Genomic DNA, 27938 nt, shown 5'->3' on the forward strand with positions numbered 1-27938 from the left:
ACAAATTTGAAATCCAGATAGGCAAACAGCATGTTTTCAAAGTCTAGGAATAATCTTTGGCTCTTAGTTCTACTCTCTGGATCATAGATCCTCCACCCTCTCAGTTATCGTTTGATTTTTCAGAAGTGCAGCAAAGTTTGCATCTGAACACATTTATATGTCTGTTTCCTGCTATGGAATGTTGGGACATTAACAGCCTTCTTTTAATTTATTCATTTAGTCTATCCCTTTTGGTCCAAGGTAGCAGTGTTTTTGCAGGTTAAAAGCTTTGTACCACCCTTGTGGGTTTTTCATGTGTATTATGGGAATTCCCTCTATTAGACAAAAGGCTCCCCCATAGACATTTCCTGAAAAATCTGTCTTTATTCCTGGCTTCTGTCCAGACAGCTGCAGTGATCCATGAGCCAGACACCTTCAAATAGTCTTTGTGGGAATGAGTACTATGATCTTGAGTTCTTTCCTAGGCGCTAGCAAAGCTTCTAGTCTAACTCTGGTATTCTCTCTAGATCACGTTCTCCTGAGATTGAATCTCCTAATTTAGCATCTTTTGTAATCTGGATAGGCTAATAATTTTTCAAATCATCAAGTTCTATTTCCTATTACTTAATAATTCTTGCCACAATGTATCTTTTTCTCCTGAGTTTTATTATAAACAGCAAGAAGCAGTCATGACACATTTTCAACACTGCTTAGAATTCTCCCCAATTAAATATCCAAGTTCTTTATTTACAAATTTTGCTTTGCACATAGCTGCAAGAAATAATTCAGTCAAGTTTTATGCCACTGAAGAACAAAGACATCTTTTTCTCCAGTTTCCAATAACATATTTCTCACCTCTGAGTTTTTACCAGCAGTACCTTTAATGTCCATATATTTCTATTAACAGTCTGTTTACAATGATTTACAAATTCTCTAAGGTGATCTATGTTTTCTATTACATGTTCATCATTTCCATGCTTAAATGTCAATATTTCTTTCTTTTTTGTTTGTTTGATTTTTAGAGATGAAGGGATGGGTGGGTCAGAGAGAGAGAGAGAGAGAGAGAGAATCTTAAGTAGGCTCCAGGCCCAGCACAGAGCATGATGCCAGGCTTGATCTCATGACCTTGACTGAGATCATGACCCAAAACAAAATCAAGAATCAAATACTCAAACCACTGAGCAACCTAGGCATATTTCTGAAATGTCCATATTTTTTTTTTTTTGAAATGTCCATATTTCTACTAACGGTCTGTTCAAGGCAATCCAAGCTGCTCCTAGAATGCCCTTCACAATTTTTCTAGCTTCTGACCCAATTCCAAAGTCACTTCCATATTTTTAGGTATTAGCTAGAGCAACACACCACTTCCAGGCACCAAAATTTAATAATTTCCTTAAGCTATTGTAAAAATTTACCATACCTCGTAGCTTAAAACAACAAAAACAGACTATCTTGTAATTCTAGAGGTCAGAAGACCGAAATGTTTCTCACTGGGATAAAATCAAAATATTAGCAGAGAAATGCTTCTTTCTGGGGTTCCTGAGGAGAATCTTCAAAGCTAGCAAAGGTCAGACCAGTCTTTCTCACACTAATCCCTCTGGCACAGACTCTTCTACTTCTCTTTTTTTCACTTATATGGACGCTTCTAATTATATTGGGCCCATTAGGATGTTTTCCCTATCTTAAAATGCTTAATGAAACCTCACCTGCAGAGGCCCTTTCGCCTTGGAACATAATATATCCACAGGTTCTGGAGTTCTTTGAGGAAGGACATTATTCTGCCTATTACAGTTAGCATACAGCCCTCTTGGAAGATTAGGAATTTCTTAAATTTGTGATACAAATCCCATTCATGTCCCACATTCCACTGATCCACTTTACATCACCCCTGGGATGTGGGAATCAAGGGAATTGGAAGCAAATATGAAGCTTCTCTTATATATAATGATTTGAATAAAAAACTCCATTGTCTCTGACCTGAGTTTGATGTCTTCTGTTATAGGTTACATTCAGTAGTGACTTGAAGGTCTATATAATACCGTTGATTTTTAGCCTTCCTGTAGAAGTTGAATTGTTATTAAGGTTATATGATAATAAAATTTTTTTTTTTCCTATTGAGCAACATATCAATATATGATTTTTTTTCAGTTAGTGGAATTGCTATTGTACTTTATAGTAACATTCGCCAATTCAATATCTTCTTTACTGAAAGGAAGATGAAAGGGCTTTTTGCTCTGATCTCTAGTTCTTGAAATATCCTTGAATGACATTTCTCATTACTTTCTGAAAATACCCACAGTAAAGTTGAAAGTCTGTATTATAATCTAGAATCACTTCATGCCAAAAAAAAAAATAGTAGCTAAAATTATTAATTTTGTTTTTGGCAGTATTGTTTTCAGCAATTCTGTGGCTACTTTAAAAGAAAATATAAGTCTATACTGTATTTTAGAAGTATTTTTCTCTTACTCAGATTCTACTTAACATTATTTCAATTGGCAACCTACTGGGTTTCAAGCCAAGTATTTATATCTTCTACAAGCTAATATTGCAGCTAAGTATCTTATATATTCTTGTTTCTTATTTCTTCTTTCTTCTCACTTGTATTTTATGTAAAGTCTTTCAAGCTGAGGAAAAGCTGTGAGGGTATTTTGAGTTAGGGTTCCAGACCCTGAACTCTGTTTCAAGGAGATGAGCTTTGGCCATTTCCATCTTAACTATTGGTTTTCCATGTTAGCTTTCCTCAGATAAAACAATGACTCCTTTGGATGGGGGGGGGGGGGAATCATAGTTTAAGCTGCATATTTGTGTGACTACTTTTCCTTAAAAAGAGGTGATACCAAGTGCACAAAGATGAAGTGTCCCGCTGCAAATTCATGTCCACCCAGAATATCATGTGAACCTATTGGAAATGAAATAAATTATTTGCACATGTAATTAATTAAGATTAGGTCACTTGATTAGAATGAGCCCTTAACCTAATGACTTACAAGTCATTGTCCCTGTGCGGTCCTTATATCTAATGTAATATATACTCATGGCTTACAAGAAAGTCATGTAATGATAGACACAGAGAAAGAATATCAGGACACAATAGGGGCATAGATCGGAATGATGCATCTGCCTTCCAAATAAGGAATGCCAAGAATTGCCAGTAATCAGAAGCTAAGAACTGGCCAGTAAGATTCTTCCTTAACCTTCAGAGAGAGCATGGCTTTGTCTATGCCTTGCTTTCAGACCTCAGAACCATGAGAGAATAAATCTGTTGTTTTCAACCATCAACTTTGTGGTACTTTGTTTCAGCAGCCCTAGGAAACGAATACACTAACACTAAATCTGAGATGTGTCTCCGTAAAAACTTATTTCAAAGTATTTTGAAAGTCTATGTATTCTCTATAGGGTATAAATTTCTAGTGTATGTATTATCTTGAGGACATTCCATGTAAATCTTATTATAAGGTGTGATTATTCAGAAATAAGCCAGTTAAATTATTCAAATTAATTATTTTTCTTGGTTTACTCTGAATTATGTGGTTTATGATTCAAACCACATTTTTTACTCTATCTAGTTATAGGAATATGGCAATGTGATACATCCCAAGAGAGCACAAAATTTGCTATGAGTCTATCACATGGAAAACAAAAGTAAAGATATTCTGGAGCTCATAGAGATCCACATTGTACTCCCTGACCTAAAATTATCTGTCCCGTTAAAGCTAGACAAGTCTTTTAACCTCAAGGCCCTCATGTTGGACAGATGTTACCTTGGACAAAGCTTAAGCTCAGTAAGTCTCAGTATTCCCATCTGTACAATGATCATATGTAATTACTAATAACATTTACCTCACTAGATGGTCAAATACATATGACATGATGTGTTTAGATTACAGAGAACTATGCTTGTTTTGTGCAATCTGCACAAAAGTATGAGCAACAATGATGACAATAATGATGAATGATGATCATTCATATCTTTTTTTTTTTTTTAAAGATTTTATTTGTTTATTTGACAGAGAGAGAGCACAAGGAAGGGGAGTGGCAGGCAAAGGGAGAGGAATAAGTACAATCCCTGATGAGCAAGAAGCCCAACATGAAGCACGATCCCAGGACCCTGAGATCATGACATGAGCTGAAGACAGACTCTTAACTGACTGACCACCCAGGCACCCCTATTGTTTTAATTTTTTTTAATTTAATTTAATTTAATTTTTTTCAGTGATTCCAAATTCATTGCTTATGCACAACACCCAGTGCTCCATGCAATACATGCCTTCCATAACACCCACCACCAGGCTCACCCAACCCTCAACCCCCTCCCCTCCCAAACCCTCAGTTTGTTTTTCAGAGTTCACAGTCTCTCATGGTTTGTCTCCCCATCTGATTTTCCCCATCTTACTTCTCCTCTCCATCTCCCAATGCTCCACAAGTAAGTGAAATCATATATCATAATCGACTCTCTCTGCTTGACTTATTTCACTCAGCATAATCTCCTCCAGCCCCATCCATGTTGATACAAAAGTTGGGTATTCATCCTTTCTGATGGAGGCATAATACTCCATTGTACATATAGACCATACCTTCTTTATCCATTCATCTGTTGAAGGGCATCTTGGCTCTTTCCACAGTTTGGCAACTGTGACCACTATTGCTATGAACGTTGGGGTACAGATGGCCCTTCTTTTCACTACCTCTGTATCTTTGGGGTAAATACCCAGCAGTGCAATTGCAGGGTCATAGGGTAGCTCTATTTTTAATTCCTTAAGGAATCTCCACATTGTTATCCAAAGTGGCTGCACCAACCTGCATTCCCACCAACAGTGTAAGAGCGTTCTCCTTTCTCCACATCCTCTCCAACACTAGCTGTTTACTGTCTTGTTAATTTTGGCCATTCTAACTGGTGTAAGGTGGTATCTCAATGTGGTTTTGATTTGAATCTCCCTGATGGCTAATGATGATGAACAGTTTCTCATGTGTCTGTTAGCCATTTGTATGTCTTCTTTGGAGAAGTCTCTGTTCGTGTCTGATTTTTTTTTTTTTTTTTTTTTTTGACTATCTGCTGTTTGAATGTTAAGTTTGAGGAGTTGTTTATAGATCTTGGATGTCAGCCCTTTGTCTGTAGGTATGATCTCTTCTTTGAATGTTTGGTAGAATTCTCCAGGGAATCCATCAGGTCCTGGGCTCTTGTTTTTATTGGGAGGTTTTGGATCCCTGCTTCAATCTCGCTGCTAGATATTGGTCTATTCAGGTTGTCAATTTCTTCCTGATTCAGTTTGGGAAGTTTATAGGTTCCCAGGAATGCAGCCATTTCATCTAGGTTGCTTAACTTAGTGGCATATAACTGCTGATGAGAAATTTTGATGATTATTTTTATTTCCTTGGTGTTAGTCATGATCTCTCCCTTTTCATTAATAATTTTATTAATTTGGATCCTCTCTGTTTCCTGTTGGATTAGTTTGGACAGTAGTTTATCAATCTTATTGATTCTTTCAAAGCACCAGCTTCTACTTTCGTTGATGTGTTCTAGTGTATCTCTAAGATCTATCTCATTGATCTCTGCACTAATCTTGATTAATTTCCTTATTGTGTGTTGGTTTGGATTAATTTGTTGTTGCTTCTCCAGTTCTTTAAGGTATAAAGAGAGCTGGTGTATTCTGGATTTTTCAGGTTTTTGCGGGGAGGCTTGGGTGGCTATGTATTTCCTCCTTAGGGCTGCCTTAGCTGTATCCCATAGGCTTTGGACTGATGTGTCTTCATTCTCATTGGTTTCCATGAATTGTTTAAGCTCTTCTTTGATTTGCTGGTTGACCCAAACATTCTTAAGCAAGGTGGTCTTTAGCTTCCAAGTCTTTGAATTCCTTCCAAACTTTTTCTTGTGGTTGAGTTCCAGTTTCAAAGCATTGTGGTCTGAGAATATGCAGGGAATAATCTCCATCTTTTTGTATCGGTTGAGCCCCGGTTTGTGACCCAGCATGTGACCTATTCTGGAGAAAGCTCCATGTGCACACGAGAAGAATGAGTATTTTGTTGTTTTAGGGTGGAATGTTCTGTATCTATCTAGGAGGTCCATCTGGCCCAAGGTGTCATTCAATGCTCTTGTTTCTTTATTGATTTTCTGCTTGGATGATCTGTCTACTACTGAGGGTGGCATGTTAAGATCCCCTACTGTTAATCTATTCGTATCAATGTGACTCTTTATCTTGATTAACAGTTGGCTTGTGTAGTTGGCTGCTCCCGTATTGGGGGCATAGATATGTACCATTGTTAGATCTTCTTGGTGGGTAGGCCCTTTAAGAATGAAGTAGTGTCCTTCTTTATCTCTGACTACAGTGTTTAGTTTATAATCTAATATATCTGATAAGAGAATTGCTACCCCAGCTTTCTTTTGAGGCCCGTTGGCATGAAAGATGCTTCTCCATCCCTTCACTTTCAGTCTGGATGTATCTTTAGGTTCCAAATGGGTCTCTTGTAGACAGCGTATGGACGGGTCCTGTCATTTTATCCAATCTGCTACCCTGTGCCATTTTATGGGAGCATTTAGGCCGTTCACATTGAGAGTGATTATTGAAAGATACATTGTTAATTGACATCATGTTGCCTGTGAAGTCCTTGTTTCTATAGATTTTTCTCTGTACATTTCTGTTCTGTGTCACTCTTGGGTTCCTTCTTCTTTTATAGAGCCCCCCTAAATATTTCTTGTAGTGGTCACATACTCTTTTAAACATTGCCAGTCTCTGAAGCTCTTTATCTCTCCATCCATTTTGAATGTCAGCCTTTCTGGATAAAGTATTCTTGGCTGCCTGTTCTTCTCATTGAGTGCCCTGAATATGTCTTGCCAGCCCTTTCTGGCTTGCCAGGTTTCTGTGGACAGGTCTGACATTATTCTGAGGACCTTCCTCTGTATGATAGGAATCTCTTCCCCCTAGCTGCCCTCAGAAACTCTTGTCTAAAATTATGATTTGTGAGTCTCACAATCAAGTATCTCAAAGTCTTTCTACATTCGTTGATAATGGGGGGGGGGGTGTTCTTTCTGTCTCTAGGACACAAAAGCTGGTTTTGTTCAACTATATCTTCTAGTCTTCTTTCTCCATCCCCTCAGGGATCCCAATAATTCTGACATTGGAACGTTTCTTGGCATCATTTATTTCCCTTATTCTGTTTTCATGGTTTCTAAGTCGTTTCTTCCATGCCTTCTCCTGATCCTTTTTCTCTACCAGTTTGTCCTCTAGATCACTAATTCTACCTTCTGCCTTGGTTCCCCTAGCTTTTAGGGTATTTAGATTAGATTGGATCTCATTGACAGCATTTTTAACTTCTTCCCAGGATGCTTTCACTTCTGCCCTTAGGGATTCTATGTTGTCACTAATGGTTTTCTCCATCCTAGCTCTTGCCTGGATAATTTTACCCTGAATTTCCTTTCTGACATACTGTTTATGTCCGTATCCAATAGTTCTGATGGAGAGGACATAGTATCTGAATTTTTCTCCTGTTGGGTGTTTTTCCTCCTAGACATTTTGGTGAGAGGTTGTTGAGAGGATGTAGAGCTGAATATGTCAACCGTGATCCAGGAAAGGTACACCCTGGAATGTCTCAGAGCTTTGGAAGTCACCACCAAAAAGAAGAAAAAAGACAAAAAGAGAGAGAGAGAGAGAAAGAGAGAGAGAAAATGTGAAGACCCAGCCAGAATAAGACTCAAAAATAAGATTTATAAGGTATACAAACAAAAACAGACTAATAAAAGACCAATGAAAGTAAATGACAAGGAAAAGAAAAAGAACTCAGCCAAAATGAATTCCAATGATAAGAATTATATAATACCAGAACAAAAACAAATGTACAGATACACTGACAGAGGAAAAAGATGGGAGGGTGTTTATAAATCCTCACTGTGTGTGAGGGAGATTATTTTGATTCTTCCTGGGTGTGTCTTGATATCTTTGTTAAAGGACTCAACTTTCCAGAGATAAAGGGAAATTAAAACTGGTGTATATATATATATATAGAGAGAGAGAGAGAGAGAGGTAGTACTGATTAGGGAAAGAGGATTGCATAGAAGCTTATATCCATATGTATATTAAAAAAATAGAAAGGAAAAGGAAAACACAGGTATATATATGAAAAATGTTTAAGTTAAAATGTTATTATGGAATATCTTGTCTTAAGCCTCTAGTTGTAATGGTAAGTAGGTTAAAAAAAATAAGTAAAAAGAACAAGAAGTGGTGCCTAGGCGGCTCAGTGGGTTGAGCCTCTGCGTTCTTCTGAGGTCATGGTCTCAGGGTCCTGGGATCCAGGCCCTCATCAGGCTCTCTGCTTAGCAGGGAGCCTGCTTCCCCTTTTCTCACTCTCTCTGTCTCTCTGCCTATTTGTTATCTCTCTCTTTCTCTGTCAAATAAACAGATAAATTTAAATAATAGATAAATAAATAAAAAGAACAAGAATAGTGAGAATGAAGTAAAAACAGAAGTTGTATCTATGAAATATACAGGTTAAATATACAGGTTTTAGGGCAATACCGGAAGGTTAATATATTTTTTCCCTTGATATCGGGGTTTTACTGTTTTATGGGGGTCTCTGTGGTATTTGTCCTCTCATTCTTTTGGCTTGCTTTCCAAGCCTGCCCTGTTGTTTTTCAGTTAGTCAGCTTGGGTTGAGTCCTCCAGCCCCTATCAAGGGACTGGGCTTTGTGGATAAAGTATTCTTGGCTGCCTGTTCTTCTGCTGGTCACATTTTCAGACTTTTGTTCTCTGGAGGTTTTTTTTGTTTGTTTGTTTGCTTTTGTTTTTTGTTTTGCTTGTTTGTGTTTGTTTTTGTTTTGTTTTTCATTTGGCAGCTTTTTTGTGTCTTTTCAGAGGTTCACTGGAAAGCAAACTGCACCCAGACCTTGGCCTCAGAGAGAAGCCTCAGTCTTCTCCATTCTGGGTGGTCCAGAACACACAGACTCCCCTCTGAAAACTCCGCTGTACTGTGCAACCTCCCACAGACAATGTATGTCCCCAGGCCCCATCTCCGGGGTCGCCCGAAGCACATGCTTGTCTCTGCACCCCCGTGCCACTAATACTGTGAGCAATATTGTTCCCAGGAGCCCACTTTCAGTGACTGCCTTTGCTGGGACTGTTGTCTGGGGTCCAGACCTTATGGTAGTGCAGGTCGCCACCAATGAATCCCGACTAGAGATCATGCTGAGTTCCTTCCTGCCTGGTCTAGGAGCATGCAGACCCTTGACTGGTCCTAGAGACCACTGGCTAGTGCCCGCTGGGAGCTCTCTCAGGCGCAGGTGGATAGTGCAGTTCAGACCCCAGTCTCGCAGTGCACACAGAGTGCAAAAGGCTGTGGTTCTCGAGAGTGCCCACCAGACACCCTCATGGGGGTGTGACAGGAGTGTGCCACTGAGTGGCAGTGCAAACTGTGCAATGCCGGGGGCTCAGGGACCAGGAACTGGAGGCTCTGCCACACTCTGGCATGGGTGGTCACCAGTGGAGGCCATCCTGTGTCTGTTGGCTTAGGCCTGTGCCCATGACTGCCCAATTCCACCTATTGCCCCTTAAGATCCTTTGCCTTTTTTGAGTGCTTTTAACCAGACTCCTAAGGTATTCTGGTCCCCAATCATAGGCACTTTCATATTGGGGTATTAATTTCCAATGGGTTGCTTCCACTGGTTCCTTCCCACTTCTGTTTATCCTCCAATATCAGTCCATGCGTTCCCACTCAGCTTTCCCTTTCCATTGGTGTCTTCTGCCTCTGTAGACATCCAGGAGTGTATAATCCTACATCTCAGGCTGATTTCTGGATGTTCAGAGTGTTCTGGTAGATATTTAGCTCACTTTAGGGGACCAGTTGAAACAGAATCTCCTACTTCTCTGTCATCTTGCTCCTACTCCCTAGATCAGACTTCTTAAGAACAAACTAATTTGAAAAATACATCTTTTTCTACCTATTACAAAAGCAAGTTTTCAGTGTACTCTGTAATGCTAAAATTCATTATTAAATGTATACATTATTATTATTATGTTATACATTATACATTACTTAATTGTATTATTATTAATTTATATAATAATATGTTATATAATATAAATAAATAGGTGATTTCTTAAAAAAAGTTTATCATGCATTGTATTATTTATCTGTAGCATATTAATCTATATTGTGTTCCTAAGAATTTATCACTAATGTTTTAGTTTTTAAACAAATTTTTACCAAAAGCTACCCAATTTTTCCAAAAGCTATAGCTTTTGGAAAATCAAAGATTTATGCTCTTCTTTCAGAGTTTCAAATTGATAATTCTTTTAATTTTTTTTTTAAGATTTTATTTATTTATTTGAGAGAGAGACAGTGAGAGAGAGCATGAGCGAGGAGAAGGTCAGAGGGAGAAGCAGACTCCCCATGGAGCTGGGAGCCCGATGCGGGACTCGATCCCGGGACTCCGGGATCATGACCTGAGCCAAAGGCAGTCGTCCAACCAACTGAGCCACCCAGGCGTCCCTCAAATTGATAATTCTTAAATGGAGCCCTGAAGATTGGGTTTTTCACAAATATCCTAAGTGATTAGATGCAGGTGATCAGCTGGTCACATTTTGGAAATTACAGCTAATAAAAAACTGCTCCAGCGCTGTGGCTTGGTTGAAAAATAACATAAGGATTTTATAAATTTCATTAAAAATAGAAAAGAATGTTAATTTGAAAGATCCAAACATGGGTGGAATTAAATAATTTATGGTTTATTAATTTATTTATGTAACTTCAAATATAATTTATAATATAAATTTATAATATAATTATAAAAATACAATTTATATAAGTTTAGAAAATATTTCTCATACACTTATTAGCAACATATAGAAATTGAGAATTATCTCCCCCTCACCCTACAAGGAAAGGAATTCTCTCAACGACTTAAGGGAGCTTATATATGGACCAATCCCAGTTGAGCTTCTGATAAGACTACAGCCCTGGATGACACTGAGTTTGCAGCCTGGTGGAATCCTGAGCAGAGGACCCAGCTAATCCATGTTCTCTCCTGAGTCATGGAAACTGTGAAGTAATAAATGGGTACTGTGTTGAAACATTGAATTTGTGGCAATTTGTTAGGCAGCATAGAAAACTAGTACACACATCCATACTTCTTTCTCTTTCTTTTCTACTCTCCAGTGGTTTGATTTAATCACCAGCAACTCCAGGGTTATGAAGACTATAAAGTTTGAGAACACAAAAATAGAAAGATTCACTGTCTCCCAACATTCTTGTCAGCACTGCTAGAAGTCTCAGAATAGCTTTCTTTACAAGATATGGATAAGTTTAAATCTAAACTAATCACTGCAGTCAAAAAGGTAGACCAATCTGAGAAGCTAGTGTGTGTGTGTGTTTTCACTTTTGGTTTTCTCACCATAGTTATAGGGGAGGCACAGTCATGTGAATATATCTGCAGGTAGTACAGGTGCACTTCAATAAAAGAGAAAGTACTGGACAGATAGATCAGGAGATTGTATTCCATAAGGAGCATTTAAAATAAATATACTTTTCATTAAGTAAAACGATTATTTTATTCAGTTTTATTATAACTGAGATACGATAAAAATGAAGGACCACTTATTACTTCAGCTGTATTTAAGGATATTTATTATTTTATTGTATTATTTTACTGTGCAAGAGTATCATGTGTTTTGAATCCTTATTTTATTTTATTTTGTATTTTATTTTATTTTCAATTTATGATAAAACAAGATAGAAGATACATGACATCTGGTTTTTGCAGCTGCTCCCTAATATAGAAATTTGAGGAAATAAGCTAAATTGATGAAGCATATGACATGTTAGGCACTCCATGCTTCCTTTATTTTCAGTCTAGAATTTTAAATGGGGCCTGATATATTTGAAGAAAGACTTTTAATACAGAGATTAATATTAACTACAAAAATAAATAAGACAGGGGGCCTGGGTGGCTCAGTGGGTTAAGCCTCTGCCTTCAGCTCAGGTCATGATCTCAGGGTCCTGGAATTGAGTCCTGCATCAGGCTCTCTGCTCATCAGGGAGTTTGCTTCCTTCTCTTTCTCTCTTTCTGCCTGCCTCTCTGCCTACTTGTGATCTTTCTCTGTCAAATAAATAAATAAATAATCTTAAAAAAAATAAGTAAGACAGTCACTAAGCAAGTGTTTTATTAATATTTTAGGCATATTAGAAAATCTGAAGACTATAAATCAGGTTTCTTTTCATATTAATGAGTTCTGAATGAACACAAAACTGTTCATAGTTGATGTTATGCCCTCACATCATCAACATCGTCTGAAAAGCCAAAAAGAAGTGTTATTAAAATTAAGTTAGACAAGAGAAATTTTGAAAAAAAGTCTATTAGTATGTGAAAGTGGAAAAGTATTTGCATGTGATAAGTGTAATTGAACCAGAACATCTTTTACAGAATTTATCCTATGGCATTAACTGAGTAGATTACTTTTAAATACTGTAAGGAAAAATAAAAAAGGAGAAATGTCTTCCTTTATTAAGTTTAAGCAATATTTACATTAAAATACCAATAATAAAAACAACAACAAGATATTTCTTCTTCATGATTTCAAAATACTCAGAGCCTCCCTTACTCCAACAGAAGTGTGGTAACCAGCAATATCTTTGCCTCAAGCTCAAGACTACAAGCAGATAAACCAGATGTGCTTGGAATTAACTTTAAACCAATCTTCAGTTAATGGTGCAAAATGGATGCACAAAAGCAGACATGGTAATACATTAAGATCGATAGCATCAACAGTCCAAAATTTATCCACAAAGTTGTGTTTTGTCATGTAATGCTCAGCAAATGGATTCAAAATCATGAGCTGGCTCTCACCCACACACAAAGAAATCACTGCACCTTTTTCAACACCTGGTGTTGGAAAGGAGACACAGACGAAGATGCCAATGTTTAGAACTTATGTTGCTTTTCCCATTAATATCTTTAGTAGAGCATATATATTTAATGAGGTGTTCAGTATGGCCCTGGTATTCTATTGGTTCCAGTTCTCTCATCATACATTGAATATGATGGGATCCCTGCAATAAACAGAGATTTAGGAAGTCTACTTTAAAAAAAAAAAGAAGAAGAAGAAGAAGAAGAAATAGAGAACATAAGAAATACAAGAAACAGATAAATACAAGATTTGGACAGAACCTTCAAAGCTAAAGCTTAAAACAAGAGAAAAAGAAAAGTTGGTGAAAAGATCAGGGAGCATGAGATATATCATAGTATTAGAGAAAATAAAGACTCAATTGTGAAAAAAAATTACAAAGACAGGAGTAAAAAGGTGAAAATTTACTGTTCTCGGAAATATGAGATGGTACAACAGATAAAAGAGATCAGATAGAGGCCAAATTAAGTTAAAATTTATGTAGATAAGATTTTTTTTTTTCAAAACACAGTTGGTCATAGTACATTTGGTATTATATAAAATATGAATTATTTATTTACATTAGAAATAAAACTTTTCTTATATGCAGGAAAACACATTCATATTTAATATGTAGGGAATACTAATGAAAACATATCAAAATCTATTTGAAGTTTTAAACTTCAAGTGAGTCAGAACTTTTACCAAATTTGAAAGAAATCTTTTAGAAAAAAAAATGGTTAAATATTTGGAAATGATAACCAGTCTTTGACAATATTTGACATCAAAATATGAGAGACTGATATAAAATTATGAGGGGAACATATTGATGAGAAATTCTTTACCCATCAAGAAACATAAGTCTAAAATAAAGTTAAAAATGACATACTCTCAATTTCTGCTTTAAGAAAATGTTAAAAATAAAACAAAACATAAAGGAATTAAAGTAAATGACAGATTATTTGAGAGGTGTGGACTCAAAAATATAACAAAATTAAGTATTAATATTTTCAGCAGATATATTCTTAAAACTAAATATAAGTATTTATTAAAGGACAATAAAATTATAAATGATAATATTGATATGTAAAAAAGAAGATAGATCTTCTATTATTGACTACAAAATAAAATAAAGAACTTAAAGAGGAAAGAGTAAGTGGAAATAAAGGGTATTAATTTTTTACATGTCAAGTTTTAATATTCATTTGACTAATGGATTAAAGGGTTATAAAAATACATGTTCACTTTTCGGTTTAAATGTAGATTTATAAACACAGGGGTGGAAAATTAATGACACAGAGTCAAGGATATGATATTTTGATAAATTGGTGAAAAGTTCCTCAATTTTCATAAATAAATTTATGTCTGACAATAAAGTAGAAATATCTTATACTTTTAAATTTTAGATATTTTACCTACCAAAATAAAGAAAAAAAAAAGGAAACATATGAGACTAAAGTGAGAGAAAGTAATTATATAAAATGTTAACATACTTACCTAAAGTTTTGATGTGTATAAAAGAGGAAATAAAGATATGAATTAAGGGGTGCCTCGGTAGATTTCTGACCTTGCATGGGAAAGAAACAGAAGGAGCTGTGTTTACTTCTTAAAAACCTCAGTCCCTGGCTGGTGGACATTCCTTCTCCTTTATATCCATTGACGAGAGAAGCTGTTATTGTCACCCTGGATGCAGTTCTTAGGAGGTCCTCCATATGCACATGCACATGCACAAGAAAAATCAGCCTGAGTCTTAAAGCTTCACAAATATGATGGATTCTCTTTAGACTGATGACTTCCAAAGCTCTGAGACATTCCAGGGTGTACCTTTCCTGGATCACGGTTGACATATTCAGCTCTACATCCTCTCAACAACCTCTCACCAAAATGTCTAGGAGGAAAAACACCCAACAGGAGAAAAATTCAGATACTATGTCCTCTCCATCAGAACTATTGGATACGGACATAAACAGTATGTCAGAAAGGAAATTCAGGGTAAAATTATCCAGGCAAGAGCTAGGATGGAGAAAACCATTAGTGACAACATAGAATCCCTAAGGGCAGAAGTGAAAGCATCCTGGGAAGAAGTTAAAAATGCTGTCAATGAGATCCAATCTAATCTAAATACCCTAAAAGCTAGGGGAACCAAGGCAGAAGGTAGAATTAGTGATCTAGAGGACAAACTGGTAGAGAAAAAGGATCAGGAGAAGGCATGGAAGAAACGACTTAGAAACCATGAAAACAGAATAAGGGAAATAAATGATGCCAAGAAACGTTCCAATGTCAGAATTATTGGGATCCCTGAGGGGATGGAGAAAGAAGACTAGAAGATATAGTTGAACAAAACCAGCTTTTGTGTCCTAGAGACAGAAAGAACACCCCCCCCCATTATCAACGAATGTAGAAAGACTTTGAGATACTTGATTGTGAGACTCACAAATCATAATTTTAGACAAGAGTTTCTGAGGGCAGCTAGGGGGAAGAGATTCCTATCATACAGAGGAAGGTCCTCAGAATAATGTCAGACCTGTCCACAGAAACCTGGCAAGCCAGAAAGGGCTGGCAAGACATATTCAGGGCACTCAATGAGAAGAACAGGCAGCCAAGAATACTTTATCCAGAAAGGCTGACATTCAAAATGGATGGAGAGATAAAGAGCTTCAGAGACTGGCAATGTTTAAAAGAGTATGTGACCACTACAAGAAATATTTAGGGGGGCTCTATAAAAGAAGAAGGAACCCAAGAGTGACACAGAACAGAAATGTACAGAGAAAAATCTATAGAAACAAGGACTTCACAGGCAACATGATGTCAATTAACAATGTATCTTTCAATAATCACTCTCAATGTGAACGGCCTAAATGCTCCCATAAAATGGCACAGGGTAGCAGATTGGATAAAATGACAGGACCCGTCCATACGCTGTCTACAAGAGACCCATTTGGAACCTAAAGATACATCCAGACTGAAAGTGAAGGGATGGAGAAGCATCTTTCATGCCAACGGGCCTCAAAAGAAAGCTGGGGTAGCAATTCTCTTATCAGATATATTAGATTATAAACTAAACACTGTAGTCAGAGATAAAGAAGGACACTACTTCATTCTTAAAGGGCCTACCCACCAAGAAGATCTAACAATGGTACATATCTATGCCCCCAATACGGGAGCAGCCAACTACACAAGCCAACTGTTAATCAAGATAAAGAGTCACATTGATACGAATAGATTAACAGTAGGGGATCTTAACATGCCACCCTCAGTAGTAGACAGATCATCCAAGCAGAAAATCAATAAAGAAACAAGAGCATTGAATGACACCTTGGGCCAGATGGACCTCCTAGATAGATACAGAACATTCCACCCTAAAACAACAAAATACTCATTCTTCTCGTGCGCACATGGAGCTTTCTCCAGAATAGGTCACATGCTGGGTCACAAACTGGGGCTCAACCGATACAAAAAGATGGAGATTATTCCCTGCATATTCTCAGACCACAATGCTTTGAAACTGGAACTCAACCACAAGAAAAAGTTTGGAAGGAATTCAAAGACTTGGAAGCTAAAGACCACCTTGCTTAAGAATGTTTGGGTCAACCAGCAAATCAAAGAAGAGCTTAAACAATTCATGGAAACCAATGAGAATGAAGACACATCAGTCCAAAGCCTATGGGATACAGCTAAGGCAGCCCTAAGGAGGAAATACATAGCCACCCAAGCCTCCCCGCAAAAACCTGAAAAATCCAGAATACACCAGCTCTCTTTATACCTTAAAGAACTGGAGAAGCAACAACAAATTAATCCAAACCAACACACAATAAGGAAATTAATCAAGATTAGTGCAGAGATCAATGAGATAGATCTTAGAGATACACTAGAACACATCAACGAAAGTAGAAGCTGGTGCTTTGAAAGAATCAATAAGATTGATAAACTACTGTCCAAACTAATCCAACAGGAAACAGAGAGGATCCAAATTAATAAAATTATTAATGAAAAGGGAGAGATCATGACTAACACCAAGGAAATAAAAATAATCATCAAAATTTCTCATCAGCAGTTATATGCCACTAAGTTAAGCAACCTAGATGAAATGGCTGCATTCCTGGGAACCTATAAACTTCCCAAACTGAATCAGGAAGAAATTGACAACCTGAATAGACCAATATCTAGCAGCGAGATTGAAGCAGGGATCCAAAACCTCCCAATAAAAACAAGAGCCCAGGACCTGATGGATTCCCTGGAGAATTCTACCAAACATTCAAAGAAGAGATCATACCTACAGACAAAGGGCTGACATCCAAGATCTATAAACAACTCCTCAAACTTAACATTCAAACAGCAGATAGTCAAAAAAAAAAAAAAAAAAAAATCAGACATGAACAGAGACTTCTCCAAAGAAGACATACAAATGGCTAACAGACACATGAGAAACTGTTCATCATCATTAGCCATCAGGGAGATTCAAATCAAAACCACATTGAGATACCACCTTACACCAGTTAGAATGGCCAAAATTAACAAGACAGTAAACAGCTAGTGTTGGAGAGGATGTGGAGAAAGGAGAACGCTCTTACACTGTTGGTGGGAATGCAGGTTGGTGCAGCCACTTTGGATAACAATGTGGAGATTCCTTAAGGAATTAAAAATAGAGCTACCCTATGACCCTGCAATTGCACTGCTGGGTATTTACCCCAAAGATACAGAGGTAGTGAAAAGAAGGGCCATCTGTACCCCAACGTTCATAGCAATAGTGGTCACAGTTGCCAAACTGTGGAAAGAGCCAAGATGCCCTTCAACAGATGAATGGCTAAAGAAGGTATGGTCTATATGTACAATGGAGTATTATGCCTCCATCAGAAAGGATGAATACCCAACTTTTGTATCAACATGGATGGGGCTGGAGGAGATTATGCTGAGTGAAATAAGTCAAGCAGAGAGAGTCGATTATGATATATGATTTCACTTACTTGTGGAGCATTGGGAGATGGAGAGGAGAAGTAAGATGGGGGAAATCAGATGGGGAGACAAACCATGAGAGACTGTGAACTCTGAAAAACAAACTGAGGGTTTGGGAGGGGAGGGGGGTTGAGGGTTGGTGAGCCTGGTTGTGGGTGTTATGGAGGGCACGTATTGCATGGTGTGGTACATAAGCAATGAATTTTGGAACATTGAAAAAAAATATAAAGTTAAAGAAAAAAAGAAGCTTGATCTATATTTTTTCTTCAGAATGGCCTTTATTTGGAACTATCTAATTTGTTTTATTAAATATGGCAGTTAGTCTTATGGCTTTTATTTTAAAGAGTAAAACATTTAGATTATTGAATACTGTCAGAAATTTCTTAAGTTTCTTTCAAATTCCATTTAGTTAACATACAGTGTAATATTATGTTCAAGTGTACTGTATAGTGATTCAATACATCCATACATCACCTTGTGCTCAATACTAGTGCCCTCCTTAATCCCCATCACCTATTCAACACTACCCCTCATCCATCCCCCATCCTTCATTCTCTACAGTTAAGAGTCTGTTTCTTGGTTTACCTTTTGTCTCTTTTTCTATTTCCCTTTGTTTTTTGTTTCTTAAATTTCACAGATGAGTGACATCATACAGTATTTGCCTTTCTCTGACTGACTTAATTCACTTACATAATGTTTTTCATATAAGCTAAGATGATGTAGGTGATGGTTATTTTAAGCTTAAATGTTTTAATAAAAATCTGTATTTTTCGTTGTATGACTTATTTCCTTAAACATTTTTTAATTATAGTCATGTATTAACATAGATTAGATATGTCACTTTATTTAAGACTAATAAATGTAATTTACAAATGTAATTTTTTTTTTCTTAAGAAAACTTTGTCTTCTTGGGGTACTTGGGTATCTCAATCAGTTAAGTGGTCTGACTCTTTTTTTTTAATATTTTATTTATTTATTTGACAGAGATCACAAGTAGGCAGAGAGGCAGGCAGAGAGAGAGGAGGAAGCAGGCTCCCTGCCGAGCAGAGATCCCGATGTGGGGCTCGATCCCAGGACCCTGGGATCATGACCTGAGCCGAAGGCAGAGGCTTTAACCCACTGAGCCACCGAGGCGCCCCAAGAACAACTAATACTCAGGCCTATTTCAGTGTAATTGATTTTTAATTTTTTTTCTTTTTGCTGTAGTAATTTACCACAGCCTTAGCAACTTAAATAACAAACAATTAATTTATTATCTTATAGTGTTGAGGGTTAAAAGTCTAAAATTGGTTAACAGGGATGCATTTCTTCTGGACGTTCTAAAGGAGACTCTGGTTCCTTACATTTTCCAGCTTCTAAGAGCTACCTCATTCCTTGACTTGTGGCCCCACATTATTTTCAACCATTACTTCTGTCCTCGCAGTTCCTGGTCTAGCTCTGACCCTACTGAGATCCTCTTAGGAACTTTGTGTTTACAGTCGGCTCATCTGGATTATCCAACAATTTATGTTCCGATTAAACTGTCTTCAAATAAAGGCCTTAGGGACAATAGTCATCAACACACAATGGTCTTTGAGGAAACAGATTGAGCTTCAGACAACTGAAATGATTGGAGAGGCTTCAAAATAAACACTGGTGCATAATATTAGAACACATATTTGTATGTAAAATTACAATAAGTAACTGAGTAAGTGAAAGAGCACATAAAATATCATTTATTAAGATTATATATCTATCAATGAACTTACAACTATAAAAAACATGCAAGGGATGTCTGGATGGCTCTGTTGGTTATGTGTTTGCCTTCAGCGAAGGTCATGATTCCAAGGTCCTATGATCGAGCCCCACTTCAGGCTCTCTGCTCCGGGAGTGGGGGGAATCCACTAAAAAAACAAGCAAATTAAATATTCATATTATTGGTAATAGCATTGGTATTCTTACTTTTAGAATATTTTTTTGTGCACAGTATGAGAAAAAGGAAATATGTAATCATATAGCATTTTAATTCTATTGTAATGTCCTTGAGAAAGGGGATTTTTTTTTTTAAGTGCAAGAGCATGTGAGTTGGGAAAGGGACATGAGGGAGAGGGAGAGAGAGAATCTTAAGCAGACTCCATGTCCAGTGCAGACCCCCACATGGGGCTCAATCTCATGACCCTGAGACCTGAGCTGAATCAAGAGTCAGACAGTTAAACAATTGAGTCACCCAGGTGCCCCAAAAAAGGGGATTTTTTGGTATGCTAAAAAGTGTTTTATATATATGTATATATATGTATATATATATGTGTGTATATATATATATATATAATGAGATTAAATAAACAGTCTCAACTCCTGAATTGGAATTGGAAGTATCAGAAATTAATTGATATTCTACTGTACGTGCTCTGTCAAGTGAAAATACCTAAAAATAATAAGCAAACCAGCATCAATAAGCATCTTTAGTGCCTAGGTTATGACCTTAGAATGCCATTTCTTGAAGTATAATTGATTCCAAGTCCAGAGCAGAAAATGCACAATGAGTACTTTAAACATAATATCATTCCCAATAAGTATGAAGCAATCATTGACTTTTAAGGTCATGTCAGAAGGACTCAGGAAACAGTTTAAAGAAATTTCCATGGGCCAAAGGAGGAATAATTTGGGGATAATTAAGGAAAAATTCCGTTGCAGACTGAAACCCATCCCATGTATTTAATTCCGTTGTTTCTACATGACACAAAAATAAGCAGAAATCCTTGGTTAATGCTAGGAACCCCATTGGTTATTTTGAAAATTAGTAAAAGAAACTAATGGATAGAGTGCCTTTCTTGTAAGACTTAAACCATTAGGCAAGAAAATGATAGATGAGATAAGGTTTCTCTTTTCTGGCCAATAGCTGAAGAAGAAATGATTGATTTATAATATCATCTTTTTTTTTTCAATTCCTATTGGAAGAAAAGAGAGACTTCCAATGGCAATGTCTCCTGTTGATGAACCCAAAACTACCTGTGAATAAGACTTGTTAAAATATTGAACTTCAGGGCGCCTGAGTGGCTCAGTGGGTTGAAGCCTCTGCCTTCTGCTCAGGTCATGATCCCAGGGTCCTGGGATTGAGCCCTGCATTGGGCTCTCTGCTCGGCAGGGAGCCTGCTTCCCCCTCTTTCTCTGCCTGCCTCTCTGCCTGCTTGTGATCTCTGTCTGTGAAATAAATAAATAAAATCTTTAAGAAAAAAAAAAATTGAACTTCATTCTGAATAAGCCTCTCAAGAAAAATATCAATTTACACAGAGAGTCACATGAAAATATACCGTATAGTAATATTTGTAGAATCTAGAATGTGGGGAACTTTATATGGAACAAATATGATGATTTTTCAATGAAATGAATGCAATGAAATCTTTCTTTCAACAGCTTCTTTTGACATAATTTCTTTCGACAGTTATAGGATATGTTAGGTGAAAAGGATAACAGAATTAAGCTGTAGTGGTAAGGGGTGCATTTCTGGGTAGTGAAACGATAGGGGATAAAAGGAATTATTGACCCTAAAACCAGGCCTGCGATTGTTCTTAGAAGAAAAAGGCTTGAGACTGGGCAGGGGATATGGAAGTTCTCCAGGTGGGGGGGACCACAAGGATCTGTCTCCTGTCCTTAGTTTCAAATTACTACAGTTCATTAAACTATACATTTGTCTTATGGATTGACTATATTTGGGTGATTCTTATCAGTAAATTTTAAAATAAGGAAAAAAGAATGTATAATCAAGTAAATTGTTCTTCATTTTATTGAGGATATCATGTACCATCTGTCTCTTATCATCAAGGGTGGGAAAGGTGAGATATTTGCATGCTCTACAAGTAATAATGAAATTGAAATACATCTTCTGTGGGTCAGTTTGGAAATATGCATCCAAATATTAAAATCATCATATACCTTGGTCCCATCATATCACTTAAATTATTTTTCCAAATCAGAAGTTCACACAAAAATATTTTCTTAATTTTAACCATAAAATTGTTGATTAAATATAGATTGTTATAGAGTATCATTATGTTAAGTATTTAGATTATGGAATATTATCAGAAACAATATAAGTACCCAGAACTCGGAACTTTATTGGATGTTTTAAATTAATTTACATTATTCAATATAATCTTTAAATGTGAATTGATGACGTGTTAGAAATATCATTTTTCAGGGTGCCTGGGTGACTCAGTGGGTTATATCCTCTGCCTTTGGCTCAGGTCATGATCCCAAGGTCCTGGAATCCAGTCCCACATCTGACTATCTGCTCAGGCAGGGAGCCTGCTTCCTTCTCTCTTTTTGCCTGCCTCTCTGCCTACTTGTGATCTCTGTCAGATAAATAAATAAAATCTTTATAAAAATATCATTTTTCAGTGAAAAACTTCAAAAAACCCTGTGTGTAAGGTGTTTCATGTCTGTTAGTATGTGTACTGATAATCAATTATTTAAGAGGTTCAGTTGACTGACCATAAATGAAGCATAATAGGAGACTTTGGAAAATTTCTTCCTTCCCATTTCTGTATGTTGTGATGTATCCACCATGGACCTCCCTACTCAACTATCTTAGTACCTGCTCTGGGTTCTTCTTCTTCTTTTTTTTTTTTTTCTTTAAGATTTTGTTTATTTATTTGATAGAGAGAGACACAGAGAGAGAGGGAACCCAAGGAGGGGAGTGGGAGAGAGAGAAGCAGACTTACTTCCTAGCATGGAGCCCAATGTGGGGCTCAATTCCAGGACACTGGGGTCATGACCTCAGCTGAAGGCAGATGCTTAACGACTGAGCCACCGAGGTGCCCTTTTTTTTTTTTTTTCATTTATTTATTTACCTGAGAGAGAGACCGAGAGATGCATAAGTCAGGGGGAGGGGCACAGAGAGAGGAAAAGATACTCCAACAGACTCCCTGCTGAGTGTGCATGCTCCACATGGGACTGATCCCACGACCCTGAGATCATGACCTGAGCCAAAATCAAGAGGGAGGTTAACCAACTGAACCACTCAGGCGTCCTCCTTCTCTAGGCTGTGATCTATCATATCTCCTTTTCCTCCTTATTTGTTCTCTTTAGCACTTAACTGGTACTATCTTATTGATGCTCAATTTGCTTATTTATTTCATAATAGTCTCTTTTCAAGTTCTACAGGAGGAGAAACTTTATTTTATTCACTGATAAATCTGCAAGGCCTACAGTAATGCCTGCCACACAGTAGATCCCAATAAATGTTTGAAGTGATAAATACATGATAGTGTTTGCATTATTTGTATAATGTAAAAATAGTAAATATTATTTTTAGATGTTTATATAACTTGCAGAGTGATGGGAAATTTACAGATATTGCAAATACACTTAAACTTACATTAAACATCATGAAGTCAATTATAGAACATGATTCTATTTTTTCTTCTCTCAACTTTTTAAAGTCTTCTTTTTTTTTTTTAGTATTTCCACATAAAAACCACAACATTAAAAAAAAAAAAGTTACAGTGAAGTCTGTGCTCATGGACTGACCTTTCCTGACCCAATTTCATTTCTCAAATGAACTTCACTTTCTGGTCACCTGATTTTCAAACATCATCCTTGTATGGAAAATCTACCATTGATGTATGTTTTGCATTTAATTTCAACCAGGGCTGAGTTCTTTTCAAAAAACAGGTCTCGTGTTTTTCAGTGATGGCAGCAATGTAATAGACTAAATACCACTTGTCTAAAATGTTCTCTGGTTGTGTTGTCCCATGAAATGCATTTAAGTTAAAATCACAACAGTCTTTAACAGGGAAAATAAGAACTGTGCATTTTGTATTATTTGACAAGGACATGACATTATGTGTTCAGAGGAAGTTTGTGAACTGTATATTCTAAAACGGGTTTATTTTATAATGATTAAGTTTTCCTTTCAAACACATCTTTGCTGCTTGAATAATGCAACTACTAATATAGGAAATCACAGTTATTTCAGTAAAGAAAACTGAGCTATTGTACAAGCATAGAGAAGCACACTCCATTAACCTTTCTGTCCTTGGAAATCAGACTGACTTATTGTGCAATTTCAATTAGCTTGTCAAATAAATGCACTGCTGCTACAATTCTTTTCTTTAGTTCAGTTTTAGGAAACAGGGTGTGCCAAGAATGGAATAAGCATTATAATTTTCCTTTCTGGAGAAATATCAGGCAATGCACATTGAAGTAATATTTAAAACTGAGTATATCTTTTAACAGAATACAATATGAATAACAGACATGGCTTCTGGTATGATGCTTCATTCCATTTTCCTTTTAGTGATGGAGATCATGTAGCCCACTTACAGTAGAAAGAGGATGGTGTTGGTATTGGCTGTAAAGGAGGCTTAAAAAAAATGGCTGTATTTTGTTTCATGTAGCTTAACCATATATATTATTTACCATGGGATTATAGTACAACAAAAGTAAGAAAAAAAAAAAGAAGAGATATTGTGAGAAGTTGAATCATTAATATATGTAAGTATGAAAGGAAGGCCAGTGAGATTTCTCAGTCTTCAAATGGCTACAGCACATTTAACTGACTGGCCATCTTTAAAAATGTATCTCATTCTATGGGGAGAAATGTTTTTATCTTCATTGTCAACTTATAAAAAATATTAAAAGATTTAAAAGTCTTCATTTTTTTATAACAAGCTTGAAAACTGTTAACCTCTGCTCACGTTTACTCTTTATTTATCAAAGAGTTAAAAAGGAAAAAAACTTCTCAGGGAGAAAAACAAAATTAATAAATATTTCTCAAAATATATTATATTATTTAACCATAGACAGCCCCAAAAATGGTTCATGTATTTTAGTCCAAACCCAGAAATGATGGTGAAAAAACATTTATTCCAATTGAAAATGTGTGTAAATAAGCAATACTGTTTAGAAAATGGGAAAATGTTAATAAATTTTAACAAATAGTGACAAGGTCAGATTTTTGAGACACAATCACCACCCCTACATTTCTATCTTTTGTTAGAAATTCACACTACTCTTTAAATTCAAAGAAATAGGTCTCTTCATTTGTTAAAATTAAGCAGAAATTATTTTCTAGTATTCCTTAGTATTCAATAATGTCAGTTAGTTTTTCACCTTTATTGTTTCCAACATTACACTTCACTCTCATTTTTTTTATGTGACCCAATATGTTTGAATAGTTCTTAACTTTTAGTTTGATCTGATATTATATAAAGCTTTCTGGTTCACTTCCTATTCTGCAGAACAAAGAAATATCCAGTTTGAAAGAGAAGTCAGTCTGTAATAGGATCATTACAGACATAAATTAATTTATTGGTATTGATAAAGTTATATCTATATTTTGATATTTTAAATAGTTTTACTCACACTTTTTGTTAACAAGTATAAAGTAAAAAGAGACCCTTGTGTAATTAAATACATCTTTGCCAAAAAGATTGTGACTCTATCATAGAAAGACATGTATTTAACATAGATTTCTAAATTGTCTTGGGAAAATTCAGACATTGAACAAAACTTTAAAAAAGAAAAGAAACAGATTTCCTTTGATTTCACTTCTGAAAATACCGTCAGAAAAAAAAAATCAAATCATGTTTTCAATTCAGTGATTTATGGGTGCATAAGTAGTGGCGCAGCTTGCATTACCCAGAAAGCAGAGTCTTGGGCAGTGAGTTATAAGCTATTATTTTAATAGGGAGTACAATTTCCAAGCTATCAGCGAAGAAGAAGACTAGTGAAGAAGAAGAAGAAGAAGAAGAAGAAGAAGAAGAAGAAGAAGAAGAAGAAGAAGAAGAAGAAGAAGAAGAAGGAAAGCCATTATCATTCTAGAATTCTGCTCAGTAATACTGATTACTTGACACACTTCCCCCCAAAAAAATGCAAGAAACTAAATAAACTGATCATGTAGATTGTCCATGGGTTGTAGGGGAGGGATGAGATTTTATGTCTTAGGTGAAAACTTCTATCAATCACATTTCCAAACTATGCCTGAGGGTACTGAATGGAATCCTCACATAGTATCAAAGGGAAGCATTAGAAAAAAAAGAAAAGGGAGAAAATGACTAGGTTATGTTCTCATGAAGCTGACTGTCCCTTATGCTCTGTGATAGCCAGAATAAGAGATGGGGGAGGTCAGGAGAGCCTTGGTAGTGAAGGAGTATCTGATAAAGGAAGACAGACACTACAGCACAAACTCATAATATTCAGTCATCGTCACAATATCATTGTAGATTTTCATTAACAGGAACTAAAAACAAATGCCTGTATTTAAGATTATGGATAGCCCTTTTTTGTTCACACAAGACCTAGATTGTTTGAAAGTGTCAAAGGAAAAAAAAATTAAGATAATCTATTTTTGTTTTACTTTATCAAACATAAACAGACATGGTTAATAGTCATACTCCTCTGTGCATTAGGTTTCATTTTGTTTTTAATCCTTATTTGCTGTCTGTTTTACAGAACAGGGAGGATGTTAGAAGGGTTTTAACTAAATATTAGAATAAAATCCAGATTGAGGGCTATAAGGAAATGTAAGATCAGGTCAGTGGGATCAGGGGTGGTGGTGGTGTTTAAAAGAAGAATGGGAGAAAACAGACTTAATCGTTGATATATTTTAGAACTACAAAAAGGAAATAACATTTGCTGAACACTGTGTATGCTCTCATGCACCCTAAGTGCATTTCAAGGCCTTTCCACTTTAGTGAGTTGAACATGGAAGGTTTATTTTCTCCAGATTTTTTAGAGCTCATTCCCAAACTTCAAATCTTTTGATATTCTGCCTTCTTACATGAAACTGAAGCATCTAAAATAAGAATACTTCTACTATATCTGACCTGCCCTGACCACTTTATTAGAAATGGTAGTCCCCATCACTTTCTCTTTCTTTTTCCTGATTTATCTTTGCACAACATGTATAAACACCTGACACTACATGACCTATCTCTTTGTTCATTGGTTATTTCTCCTGGGTCACTCAAGGTTTTAATTGCAGCCAAAAGCAGTGACTCTGTAATTAAAGCAGAAAGAGAGTTCATAAAAAAAATAAACAAAAACAAAACAAAAAACAGCTCATGAAATTGTTTATAGGGCCAGAGAATGAGTCTCAGAACTCAACAACGTGAAGGAGAAAAAGGACCCTGGAAGAAAGTGTCACAGTCTCCAGCCACTACCTGACTGAGCCCTAGAGGCACCCGGCTTCCATTGTTGATGCTGCTGGCTGTCTCCGTGCTTCTTCTGTGCCCAAAACTCAAACCACAGCTGCTCCTGAAGTGTAGATACCTCTTCAATTAGCCAAAAATTAATTTCCTTCTCCTTAGAGTTTTCTTCCTTAATTTGCTCACTTCTAAATCAGAGTCTCTTATAAATAAGTCTGAATGAAGGAGGTTTGGCTCAATTAAGGTTGAATGCACTTTATAGATTGGGATTTTTTTTGAGTACCTCATTTGAGAAAGAAGTTAGTCTGATGGTTTCATATTTTTTAATGTCTTTAACTGAAGTTTATAGGATAATCCTGATCTTTATAGTATTTAAACTAATCACTGACAAATTTATGTCCGACTCTACTTTTTTTTTTCAAACGGAAGAATCTCCCTTGAATGTTTTGAATAATTCAAGTCTCTAAATCATTTCTCTAGGGGCGCCTGGGTGGCTCAGTGGGTTGAGCCGCTGCCTTCGGCTCAGGTCATGATCCCAAGTCCTGGGTTCAAGCCCCACATCGGGCTTTCTGCTCAGCAGGGAGCCTGCTTCCTCCTCTCTCTCTGCCTGCCTCTCTGCCTACTTGTGATTTCTCTCTGTCAAATAAATAAATAAAATCTTAAAAAAAAAAACCTTTCTCATTAAAAAAAAAATCATTTCTCTATGTCAATCAAGAATTTATATATATGTATATATATAACATTATATTATAACATATATAGTGATATAATGTATGTTATAATACATACGTTACTATAAAAAGAAACATTTCTCTCTATAATTTTATATGTATTATGTACTATATTATATATATATAATGAGAGAAGATATTTCTTTTCATAATAACATATTACCTTAATATTCACTAAAAGGTTTTATTATCGAGAACTCTGCCTCGAAGACTGAATCAATCTGGGATTTAAGAGGGGTGTACTTCTTGTTACAGTGGGTAACTGGGACAGATGTTGGTAG

At 36.3% G+C, this 27938-nt stretch overlaps 1 pseudogene; it reads left to right on the forward strand.

The window, feature by feature from the left end:
- Positions 1-8960: 8960 nt before the first annotated feature.
- The window catches only part of LOC125093027 (40S ribosomal protein S3a-like), a 132501-nt pseudogene continuing 113523 nt past the window's right edge, over positions 8961-27938 (forward strand).

This window comes from Lutra lutra, chromosome 1 (genome assembly GCF_902655055.1).
Source record: "Lutra lutra chromosome 1, mLutLut1.2, whole genome shotgun sequence".
Lineage (NCBI taxonomy): Eukaryota > Metazoa > Chordata > Mammalia > Carnivora > Mustelidae > Lutra > Lutra lutra.